The sequence below is a fragment of the Pelophylax lessonae genome, assembly GCF_965119305.1.
Source record: "Pelophylax lessonae genome assembly, chromosome: 4".
Lineage (NCBI taxonomy): Eukaryota > Metazoa > Chordata > Amphibia > Anura > Ranidae > Pelophylax > Pelophylax lessonae.
Window position 1 is genome coordinate 666,544,671 of NC_138771.1, and position 13,245 is coordinate 666,557,915.

The following is a 13,245-nucleotide window of genomic DNA, read 5'->3' on the forward strand; positions in this document are numbered from 1 at the left end:
TTTCAGGGTCTTGGCAATTTTCTTATACCCTAGGCCATCTTTATGTAGAGCAACAATTCTTTTTTTTAGATCCTCAGAGAGTTCTTTGCCATGAGGTCCCATGTTGAACTTCCAGTGACCAGTATGAGAGAGTGAGAGCGATAACACCAAATTTAACACACCTGCTCCCCATTCACACCTGAGACCTTGTAACACTAACGAGTCACATGACACCGGGGAGGGAAAATGGCTAATTGAGCCCAATTTGGACATTTTCACTTAGTGACCACTTTAGTTAGTACACCACTAACTTTTGTTGCCAGCGGTTTAGACATTAATGGCTGTGTGTTGAGTTATTTTGAGGGGACAGCAAATTTACACTGTTATACAAGCTGTACACTCACTACTTTACATTGTAGCAAAGTGTAATTTCTTCAGTGTTGTCACATGAAAAGATAGAATAAAATATTTACAAAAATGTGAGGGGTGTACTCAATTTCATGAGATACTGTATATTTTGTACATTTTGTTATTCTTCAATAAAAAATGTATGGTTAATAAAAAAAAAAAATAAAAAAAATGATTGAGAAACACTGGTGTAGTATTTATTGTTCTGGATGTATGTATACATAAAAAAGCCATAAAGGAAATAAAACCAAATAAAATCCTTATACGTGAAGCCGATGCTGGCCCTGGATCGTGCAGCGGCAGGGACATCAGCATTAGTATCTCCTCCGAGGAACTGGAACTGTTTTTTGCATCTATCTCATTGGACCTTCCAATGAGTCTTCATTGTTTTACTGGACTGTTTTTAATTGTTTTTGCTTTGTATCACAAAGGACCTTTATTGTATTTTATTTTATAAAGTGCTTTTCTTCACTTGTTACACATGCTACACATTTTTGTTTATAGACGGGGATACGAGAATCCCTCATTCCTCCACCCTCTGTCCCCATCATGACAAATAGACATGCAGTTTGCTGGTTGAATATCTCTGCAGATCTTTTTTACAAATAGCCCCCTCAGGATGAGACTTGTTCAGCTCGTTATACAGGATGAGGAATGTGGACACACCCAGCGCCATGTTGGGTTAGAGACGAATAACATCTGAACAATCTTTACAGGTGGAGGTGTGTTATGTTACTAGAAATCCCCCCTCCTCCTTCCCCTTCTCATCCTCCTCCTAGAATCTGGAAGGACATTATATGAGGTGAGGCAGAAACACATCTTTGCTCATTCCTTGTCTTCAAAGGATAAGAAGCTGGGCGCTACCAGTGCCATGTTTCCAGGTTTTCTCTTCTAGAATCTTCTGTGATTGGACTCATCACCTTACTAGAAATATCTTCAAGTCTCTTCATTTTTAAGAAGTAAATGGAGGACGGATGGGCAGATCTAACAAGGTGAGACCCCACCAATCATTCTTCTGACTGCTCTAAACAAAGCGGAGTTCCATATTCTGAAAGCCGGCAGGAAATACTAACTCCGCTCACTGATCACTTCACTTATAGTCTTAAAGCCTTAGGGTTTTTTCTACCTTAATGCATTCTCTTCATTAAGGTGAAAAACCTTCTGTGCTGCACAATCCCCCCCAGCCACCCCTTCATACTTACCTGAGCCTGATCTGATCAAGCAATGTGCACATGAGCAGCGGCTCTCACCGCTGTCTCCTTCCTCCCTGGGCAGACTGATAGCAGCAGAAGCTATTGGCTTCATTCACACATTCTCATCTAGTCCCCATCAAATCTTCTCTACCTTTAACTCTCTACTCTGTCCTCCACCAACTCCACCCTCTAACTCACTCACTGCCCAGGAGATCACCAATCACTTCAAAAATAAGATCGATACAATTTGCAAGGAGATCTCCAATGTGCAGAAACCTCCCCCACTTAACACCCTATGTCCATATGTACAATCATTACTTCCCTCGTTCAACCCTGCTAGTATTAACGAGGTTGCTGGACTTTTATCTAACACCCATCTAACCACCTGTCTCCTGGATCCTGCTCCCTCGCACATGCTATGCTCACCCTCTGACTCTATTCTACGCACTCTAACTCACATCTTCAACCTCTCCCTCTCTTCTGGCATCTTCCCCAACTCTCTAAAACATGCGCTTGTTATTCCCATCCTTAAAAAGCCCTCACTGGACCCCACCAATCTTCACAATCTTCACCCCATCTCCTTACTCCCCTTCTCCTCCAAACTCCTTGAACGACTGGTCTATAACCGACTGAGAGACCATCTGACTAAGAACAAACTTCTTTATCCCCTTCAGTCCAAATTTCACCCTCAACATTTCACGGAAACTGCTCTCCTTAAACTCACAATTACTAACAGCTAACACCAATGGACACTATTCTGTACTACTACTCCTGGACCTCTCTGCTGTCTTTGACACAGTGCACCATCCCCTCCTCCTCAAAAAACTCCACTCCCTTGGTCTCTGTGACTGTACTCATCACTGGTTCTCACCCTACCTATCCCAACGCACCTTCAGTGCTACTTACAACTCTACTACCTCCTCTCCTCTTCCTTTCTCCGTCGGGGTCCCCCAAGATTCTGTTCTTAGACCACTCATTTTTTCAATCTACACCTCCTCCCTGGGTCAGCTGATTGCCTCCCATGGCTTTCAATATTATCCCTATGCTGACGACACCCAAATCTATCTCTCCACCCCTCAGCTCACTCCATCAGTCTCCTCATGCATCATCAACTTACTAACAGACATATCGGCCTGGGTGACACACCACTTCAGTCCATCATGAACATTGCATCCACCCTACTAACCGCTCGGTGACTGCTACCCCTCTTTACCAATCCCTCCATTGGCTGCCACTCAACCTATGAATTAAATTCAAGATACTAACCATAACTTACAAAGCCATCCATATCTTGGCACCCAGCTACATCACTAACCTGGTCTCAAAATACCAACCAAATCGTTCTCTTCGTTCCTCCCAAAACCTCCTGCTCTCTAGCACCCTTGTAACCTCTTCCTATGCTCGCCTCCAGGACTTCACCTGAGCCTCTCCCATCCTCTGGAATGCTCTACCCCAATCTGTCCGACTATCTCCTACTTTGTCCACCTTTAGACGATCCCTGAAAACACAACTCTTCAGAGAAGTCTATCTGGCACCCACCTAACCACCTTTTTTTGCTCCAATAGCCCATCCCCCACAGTTATTACCTCTTGTATCTCTTGACCCTCCCTCTTAAAATTGTAAGCTCTAACGAGCAGGACCCTCTGATTCCTACTGTATTAAAGTGTATTGTATTTGGTCTGTCTACCCTCAAGTTGTAAAGCAATGCGCTATATAAATCCTTTATATAAATAATAATTGGCTCCTACTGCTGTCAATCAAATGCTGTGCCAAGCGAGTGGGAGAACGAGCCCACATGGGGGCACTTGCCAAAGAGGAGGAGATTGGAGTGCCGGCAGGGGATCCCAGAAGAGGAGGATCAGGGCTGCTCTGTGCAAAACCATTACAGAGAGCAGATAAGTATAACATGTTTGTTATTTTATTTAAAAAATGCAGGTTTTATGTCGCTTCAATTCCAAATAGACCTGAAGTTTGTATATTGTGTAGGGTCCATATAGATATATCCCTGTGTACAACATCCCTCAACTGATATCATGGGGGACGACTAGCCCTAGACCTTGGCCGAACACCCCCCCCCTGTTCGCACTTGAACAGCCAAACATTGCAAAAAGTTTGGACCTGAACACCAAGCCCCATTGAAATGTATAGGACCCGAACTTGAAAAATCAAAAGTCCCCATTTTGAAGGCTTATATGTAAGTTATTGGCCATAAAAAGGGTATGGGGGGTCTGGGTACTGCCCTGCCGGACATGTTTTAATGGAACATTTTTAAATAATTGTTTTTAAAGGAGCAGTAATTTTAATAATGCTTAAAGTAAAACAATAAAAATGGAAAATTCCTTTAATAATGTCTGGGGGTCCCCTTAGTCTGCCTGTAAAGTGGCACATCTGTACGGTGTATAGAAACTGCTGCAGCAAAACTGACATTTCTAAAGGAAAAAATGTCATTTAAACTTGCCGCAGCTGTAATGTATTGTCGGCTCCCGGCAATACAGATTAAAAGAAATGGAAAAAAAAAACGGCATAGGAGCCCCTCCCCAGTCCATACCAGGCCCTTCCCCATGTTGGTGGAGACAAGGCCTCTTCCTGACAACCCTGGGCTGTAAATGTGGGGGTCTGCAGGTGGGGGGCTTATCGAAAACCCCCAGATTCCGCCCCCCCCCCATGTGAATGGGTATTGAGTACATCATACCCCTACCCAGTCACCAAAAAGGTGTAAAAACCACAGAACACAGTCTTTGACAAGTCCTTTATTAAAAAGAAAAAAAAAAAAAATAGTGTCCCTCGATGTAAATCCATCGTCAATCACGACGCCCGCCGGACCCAAAAAATATAAAAAAATTCAAAAATGCTTCCCCCTCTTCAGAGGCTACCTGCCGTATGCAGGTCTTCAGCTTTGACAGCTTTTTTTATAGGCAAGGGCGGGGCCACCTGGTTTACGTCCCCCAGTGGTGCCACCCCTTCTGACGTCACGTGACACCAGAAGGGGCGGTGGCACTGGGTGATGTAACCGGGTGGCCCTGCCCCTTGCCTATAAAAGAGCTGTCAAAGCTGAAGAGCAGCATACAGTGGGACGCTTCACAAGAGGCGAAGCATCTTTGAATTTTTTCTATTTTTCGGGTGCGGCGGGTGTCGTGATTGACGATGGATTTAAATTAAGGGACACTATTTATTTATTTTTTTTAATAAAAGACTTGTCAAAAACTGTGTTCTGTGGTTTTTACTTTTTAAATTTCTTTGGTGAATGGGTAGGGGTACTATGTACCCGATACCCATTCACATAGGTGGGGGGCGGGATCTTGGGGCCTTGTTAAAGGGGGCCTTCAGAGTCCAATAAGCCCCCCACCCGCAGACCCCCACACTCACAGCCCAGGGTTGTCAGGAAGAGGCCCTTATCCCAATCAACTTGGGGACAAGGTGCTTTGAAGTGCACCCCAAGCACAATCCCCATGTTGAGGGCAAGCGACCTCGTATGGTTCAGGAGGGGGGGAGTGCTTGCTCATTGCCCCCTCTTTCCTGGCCTGCTAGACTTCGTGCTCAGATAAGGGTCTGGTATGGATTTGGGGGGGAGGGGGCAACACCATTTTTTTTTTAAATTTTGGCGTGAAGTTCCCCTAAAAATCTATACCAGACCCAAAGGGCCTAGTATAGATTTTTGGGGGATCCCATGCTGTTTTTTTTTTTTTTTAATCTGTCTTAAGGGTTCCCCTTAACCACTTAAATACAGGGCATCACCCCCCTTCTGGTCTAGACCAATTTTAAGCTTTCAGTGCTCATTGGCATCAATGGGAAACAGCTTGACATGCCACTGCTCCCTGTCTTTAACATTGGCGTCTATGGGAAATATTGGTCAACTTGGCATGGCACTGCTCCCGAACTATAGGTGACAGAGACACACAACTTGGGGAGCACCAATGACTACAACATATCCATACATTTTAAAAGTAGAGTGTGTCTGTACACTAAACTGACTGAACTCACTATCCACTAACTACCTAATCTCTATTGTAACACACTATATACACGGCTGCTGGGTAAGCAGCCTGAGACGGGAGTCACTTTGGTTGGGGGGCCCATGGAACCCAGCTTACCTTCAAGAGGTTGATAAATCCCTCTATCAGCTCCCTAGGCCCCTTCTATGTGTAAGTTACCCTGTGTCTATTAGGGACACAGGGGGACCAAGGAAATGATGGGCAGCTACTTAATAGACACTGAGAATATGGTTTGGATTACTCGAATGGGACAGTAATATTTGTCAACAATATATCTCAAGGAATATATGAAGACTCTGGAACTCTAGGCCTAGCTGCCTATTGCCAATAAGAGACTGATTCACACAGTCAGATTGAAAGCAGATGCTAATATCATCAGCTCAACCACCTGCCTTCCACATATTGTTGATTATGCTGACTATTCACCTATTGTGTACTGTGGGTTCTGTGTTTACACTTATGATAACGTGTTTTGTATTTTGTGAGCTCGATAACATCAAGACTGCTAAGTAATTAACTCAAGTTAATTAAGTCACTGTCATCTGTTAGTTGCTGGGGGGAAATAGTATACTGTTTGTGTTGGTTGTTTCTTAGATATGTTAATTATATTTCTGTACACAATTTCATGATAATGTAATCAGGCACCTGACCTGGTGGGGTAATTTGATCAGGAGGGGGGTGTTCTCCTGTGTGTGTATATATTGCGTGGGACTCATTAAAGTTTGTTATATGTAGATCCATACAAGCTAAGTTCAGGCTAGTTTTGTATGGGGGGCGACTGTAATATCCGATACTTATGTTGAGACTGGAGGAAGTGGAATTCTGACAGAAGCCCACAAGCGCAGCGTGGGGCCGTGGTTTAGTTACACAGCCTTTTATAGTGTGGGGTGTTGACTTAGCCCCTGAGCCATGATTGGCCAAAGGCACCCTGGCTTTGGCCAATCATGGCTCTGACAGGACATTGCGCTGTGATTGGCTAAAGCATACAGGTCAGGTGCATGCTTTGGCCAATCCTCAGCAGTCAATGCACTGCAACAGCACAGTGCATTATGGGGCGCTCATTGGCGGGAAAACTTCCCGCTGAGCGCTCCATTTGTTTGTGTGTTCAGCGAACACACAAACAGCTGATGTTCGAGTTGAACTCATTCAACTCGAACACAGAGCCCATCCCTAATAAGGAAATATATCTAGTAAAGTTATATCCAGGAGTAAGATGGAATTGTTCACGTTAATGATCAGATTATACGTTACCCAGAAAATGATTGATGTTAAATTAAGAGCCACATCCCGGCAGGACCTCCAGGGAAATTGATTTAGCATCTTAGACCAAGAGAGCATGCTATATGAGCCTGAGCTGATGAGGATGACCACAGAAGATGATGAGCAGAATAATCAAGGATAATGATTAACCACTTGCCGACCGGGCCATAGACGAATGACAGCTACAGCACGGTTGGCTTATTCTGGGAGGGCATTCCTCCCAGAATCGCGCTTCCCGCACGATCAGTTGTCGTGATCAGTTGTCAACAAACCGGCGCACGTCCAGTTCAGTTCTCTCCTTTCCTTGCACGTTGTACACAGCGATCGGTACAGGGTGCAAGGAGAGAGACTGCAGCTGCACTCATCCCCTGCCCCCTTGATGCCTCAATGATACAGCAGTTATGCCCATCCATGCCTCATCCATGCCCATTCATGCCACATCCATGCCTCATCTGCGCCCACCTATGCCACCTCAGTGCTCATCCGTACCACATCCATGCCACATCAGTCCTCATCCGTGCCACATCAGTACTCATCTGTGCCACATCAGTGCTCATTCATGCCACATCATTGCTCATCCGTGCCACATCAGTGCCACTACAGTTCTTATCACTGCCCTACAGTGCCTCACAAAATTGTAATGGGAAGTCAGGAAATGATGGTGCTCCCTGCATGTTGGGCCTCTGTATGTGGCCAGGATATGGAAAAGTCTCACACATGTGATATTGCCATACTCAGGAGGAGTAGCAGAATGTATTTTGGGGTGTCATTTTTGTTATGTACATGCTATGTGTTAGAAATATCTTATAAATAGACAACTTTGTGTAAAAATAAAATGCATTTTCATTTTCTTTCCACATTTTCCAAAAACTTGTGGAAAAAAATGACATGTTCAAAAGACGCATTATGCCTCCTAAATTATGTGTTGGGGTGTTTTCTTTCCAAAGTTGGGTCATTTTGTGGGCGTTTCCATTGTCCTGGTGCTCTAGGGCCTTCAAAAGTGTGATAGGTCATCAGGAAATTATACAGTCAGGTCCATAAATATTGGGACATCAACACAATTCTAATCTTTTTGGCTCTATACACCACCACAATGGATTTAAAATGAAACAAACAAGATGTGCATTAACTGCAGACTTTCAGATTTAATTTGAGGACATTTACATCCAAATCAGGTGAACGGTGTAGGAATTACAACAGTTTCTATATGTGCCTCCTACTTTTTAATGAACCAAAAGTCCCTTACAGTTGGCAAAAGACAATTGGCTGCTCAGCTGTTCCATGGCCAGGTGTGTGCTATTCCCTCATTATCCCATTTACAAGGAGCAGATAAAGGGTCCAGAGTTAATTTCAAGTGTGCTATTTGCATTTGGAATCTGTTGCTGTCAACTCTCAATATGAGATCCAAAGAGCTGTCACTATCAGTGAAGCAAGCCATCATTAGGCTGAAAAAACAAAACAAACCCATCAGAGAGATAGCAAAAGACGTGTGGCCAAATCAACTGTTTGGAACATCCTTACAAAGAAAGAACGCACCGGTGAGCTCAGCAACACCAAAAGACCCGGAAAACCACAGAAAACAACTGTGGTGGATGACGAAGAATTCTTTCCCTGGTGAAGAAAACACCCTTCACAACAGTTGGCCAGATCAAGAACACTCTCCAGGAGGTAGGTGTATGTGTGTCAAAGTCAACATTTTAAGAGAAGACTTCACCAGAGTGAATACAGAGGGTTCACCACAAGATGTAAACCATTGGTGAGCCTCAAAAACAGGAAGGCCAGATTAGAGTTTGCCAAACAACATCTAAAAAAGCCTTCACAGTTCTTGAACAACATCCTATGGACAGATGAGACCAAGATCAACTTGTACCAGAGTGATGGGAAGAGAAGAGTATGGAGAAGGAAAGAAACTGCTCATGATCCAAAGCATACCACCTCATCAGTGAAGCATGGTGGTGGTAGTGTCATGGCATGGGCATGTATGGCTGCCAATGGAACTGGTTCTCTTGTATTTATTAATGATGTGACTGCTGACAAAAGCAGCAGGATGAATTCTGAAGTGTTTCGGGCAATATTATCTGCTCATATTCAGCCAAATGCTTCAGAATTCATTGGACAGCGCTTCACAGTGCAGATGGACAATGACCCGAAGAATACTGTGAAAGCAACCAAAGAGTTTTTTAAGGGAAATAAGTGGAATGTTATGCAATGGCCAAGTCAATCACCTGACCTGAATCCGATTGAGCAGGCATTTCCCTTGCTGAAGACAAAACTGAAGGGAAAATGCCCCAAGAACAAGCAGGAACTGAAGACAGTTGCAGTAGAGGCCTGGCAGAGCATCACCAGGGATGAAACCCAGCGTCTGGTGATGTCTATGCGTTCCAGACTTCAGGCTGTAATTGACTGCAAAGGATTTGCAACCAAGTATTAAAAAGTGAAAGTTTGATTTATGATTGTTAATCTGTCCCATTACTTTTGGTTCCTTAAAAAGTGGGAGGCACATATACAAACTGTTGTGATTCCTACACCGTTCACCCGATTTGGATGTAAATACCCTCAAATTAAATCTTAAAGTCTGCCGTTAAAGCACATCTTGTTTGTTTCATTTAAAATTTATTGTGGTGGTGTATAGAGCCAAAAAGATTAGAATTGTGTCGATGTCCCAATATTGATGGACCTGACTATATGTGTAATTTATGCTCCTAGAACACCTGACGGTGCTACTTGGGTGTTGGGCCTCTTTTTTTTTTTTTTTCAAAATATAATTTTTATTGAAGTTTTCGGGTAGGATAACAAATTCATCATAACAAGAAGATATAAGATCAATATTTCCCTCGCACTCTTGCTTCCCATATCTCCTGATTATCCTATATACTAATCAACTATTCATCTCCTTCCCTTTCTTTTCTAACTCAAATCAACCCCATAAAAAAAAAAAAAAGAAAACCCAACCCCCAAATCAACCCAAAAAAAAAAAAACATGAATTTTCTACTCCCCTACCTCCGTGTTGGTTCTTTATTTACTAAATCCCTCCAAAATTGAATGTATCCTGCTCCGGTCTGTCCATCCCCTTGTTCACTACTAAAAACCTGTTCCAAGCTCCCCATGTTTCTAAATATTTTTCCCTTTTATGTTGACCTGTCAAAACCAGATCCTCCATTCTGTTTATTTCTTCTATTTTACCTAGCCAACAGTTAATATAGGAGATCGTTATTATGGGTGTTGGGCCTCTTTATGTGGCCAGGCTGTGTATAAGTCTCACACATGTGGTATCGCCATAATCAGGAAGAGTAGCAGAATGTATTTTGGGGTGTAGATCCAAGTATGCCTATACAGTGTGTCAGAAATAACTTGGTAATATGACAATTGTGTGAAAAAAAAAAAAGTAAAAAAAAATCTTCATTTTAAAAAGAATTTTGGGAAAAAATTACAACTTCAAAAAAACTCACCATGCCTCCTACTAAATACCCTGGAATATCTGATTTCCAAAAATGGGTCATTTGTGGAGTATTTGTACCTTCCTGGCTTGTTAAGGTCTCAAGAAATGAGATTGGCCATCAGCACATCAGGTGTGATCAATTTTCAATGATTGGCACCATAGCCTGTAGACTCTATAACCTTCACAAAGACCAAATAATATATTCTTATTTGGGTTATTTTTACCAAAGATATGGAGCAGTATAACTTTTGGCCAAAATTTATGAAGAAAAATTACTAAATTTGCAAAATTATAAAACCGAATCAAAGAAAAAAAGCATTTTTTTTACAAAGTTTTCGATCTTTTGTCATTTATAGTAGGGATCGACTGATTATTGGCAAAGCCTATATATTGCGGGCCGATATGCACTTTCCCTGATATATCGGAATCGGCCCCTGAGGTAACCAATATTGCTGATATTTCGGGAAAGTGCTTGTACCGGAGTGATGCCTGCAGCTAGAGGCTAAGAAGCCGTTCGGCTTTCATTACAAGGAGTGGGAGGGGACATCCCCCCTCCTGCCGAAGTCCCCCCCCCCTCCCGCCGGCTTAGGTGGCTCACCTGGGTCTCCCGTCCCACAGGGAGACCCGGGCAACCAGCCTGCACGGCCGCCGAAGGCAAGACCCGATCAAAGATGCATTCGGCTCTGATTGGGTCTCCATGTAAAACCCGGAAGTGTTGTCTTGACATCACTTCCGGGTACTCAACGCCAAATTCAAAAAAAATTACAGCATTCAAAATAGCCAAACTTGGCATTTGAATGCTTTTAAGTGCAGAGGAGGGGTTTGGAGTCTTTTAGACCCCCAGATCCCTCCACAAGAGTATCTGTCAAAAAAAGAATATATATAAATATTAAAGTAAAACATAGACATGGTAATATTCTTCTTATCATGATTGAGACGTTTTGGATAGTATGATGTATTGGATATACACTGCTCAAAAAAATGAAAGGAACACTTTGAAAACACACCAGATCCTGATGGGGAAAAATCTCATGCTGGAAATCTATACTGGTATGGACTGGGTAATGTGTTAGGATCTATACTGGTATGGACTGGGTATGTGGTAGAATCTATACTGGTATGGACTGGGTAATGTGTTAGGATCTATACTGGTATGGACTGGGTACTGTGTTAGGATCTACACTGATATGGACTGGGTAATGTGTTAGAATCTATACTGATGAACTTGGTAACGTGTTAGGATCTATACTGGTATGGACTGGTTAATGTGTTAGGATCTATACTGGTATGGACTCGGTAATGTGTTAGGATCTATACTGGTATGGACTGGGTAATGTGTTAGGATCTATACTGGTATGGACTGGATAATGTGCTGGGATCTATACTGGTATGGACTGGATAATGTGGTAGGAAGGAAAGGATGCCACATTGTTTGATGGAAATGAAAATTATCACCCTACAGAGGGCTGAATTCGAAGACCCGAAAATCAAAGTGAAAAAATGATGCAGCAGGCTTGTCCATTTTGCTGAAATTCCATTGCAGCAACTCATACTTGCCAACTGTCCCTTTTTTTCTGGGACAGTCCCTGCAAATAGGAGCCTGTCCCAGGTAATTTATATTGTCCCTGGAAGCGCCTGTTAATCAGGCTGCCCATAAATGTTAGGCAGAAGTAGTGCAGCTATTCCAACTCTGCTACTGTGGCCTTAAGTTTGAAATTCCCTTTTTAATTTCCTGTAATTCTCTCTATATTGAGTAGACTCTATAATCTGATAAGTAGGCAAGACTAATTATGCAGAGTGGGCGGAGCTTCAGGGAAGCAGGTGTGGTAATTGATAGCTGTGCTGCAAAGTGTCCCTGGTTTTTATTTTTAAATGTTGGCAACTATGGCAACTCAGAGTGGTCCTCAGAAGTCTGTATGGCCTCCATGTGCTTGTATGCTAGGGATGATCGAACTTTTCAAAAGTTCGGTTCGACCAGAACACCCGAACTTCCCGAAAGTTCGGCCCGGATTTCAGAACCCCATTGAAATCAGTGGGACCCGAACTTCTGTAATCAAAAAACACATTTTGAAGCACTAAAACCCAATAAATGCCCCTAACAAGTGCCTAGGGTTCTGGGTCATGCCCCAGGGACTATTAATCACACAAAAAAAAAGTTCTTAAAAATTGTCATTTTTGATAGAAAGCCAATAATTGAAAAAATTATTGAAAAAAAAAAATGAGATTTCTTTGGATTTAGTGTCTGTGGGGTCTAAAAAGTGTACCTGTGAAGTTTCAGCTCTGTAGCATGTCCAGAACCAGAAAAAAAAAAGTTTGTTTGTATTAGAATTAATATAGAACAGGATAGTGGCTCCGCTATTTTCACACCTTGCCGGTTTTGTAGCAAGCGTTTTTTTGGGCATTTTTTGGGGGACTTTGGGGGCAGGCATAACATCAGAACTTCTGTGTAGGGGTATATATACACACACATGTATGTATATATACCCATACACATATATAGGTGTGAAAATAGCAGAAACCTATGCTTGCGCTAATGAAATAATCAACACCCATATGACTTCTCTCCTATCACACCTATATATATGTATGTGTATAAATACATATAAGTGTGTGTGTATATATACCCCTATACAGAATTTCAGATGTTTTGCCTGCCTCCAAAGACCAACAAAAAATGCCCAAAAAAATGCCTGCGCCAAAAAAATGCCCAGGTGTGTTGTTGCAGGCGTTTTCTTTGGGCATTTTTTGTGGGTCTTTGGAGGCAGACAAAACATCTGAAATTCTGTGTAGGGGTATATATACACACACACTTATATGTATTTTTACACATACACATATATAGGTGTGATAGGAGAGAAGCCATATGGGTGTTGATTATTTCATTAGCGCAAGCATAGGTTTCTGCTATTTTCACACCTATATATGTGTATGTGTATATATACATACATGTGTGTGTGTGTATATACCCCTACA

The 13,245-nt window shown here is 42.6% G+C and overlaps 1 protein-coding gene across 1 annotated transcript in view; it reads left to right on the plus strand.

Annotated features, from left to right (window-relative positions):
• The first annotated feature begins 1,247 nt into the window (after positions 1-1,247).
• The window catches only part of LOC309554200 (NACHT, LRR and PYD domains-containing protein 12-like), a 612,971-nt gene continuing 600,973 nt past the window's right edge, over positions 1,248-13,245 (plus strand). The window contains exon 1 of the mRNA XM_082255834.1: positions 1,248-1,379. The gene's annotated coding sequence lies outside the window, so the exon portion shown is untranslated. The remainder of the gene's footprint in view (positions 1,380-13,245) is intronic.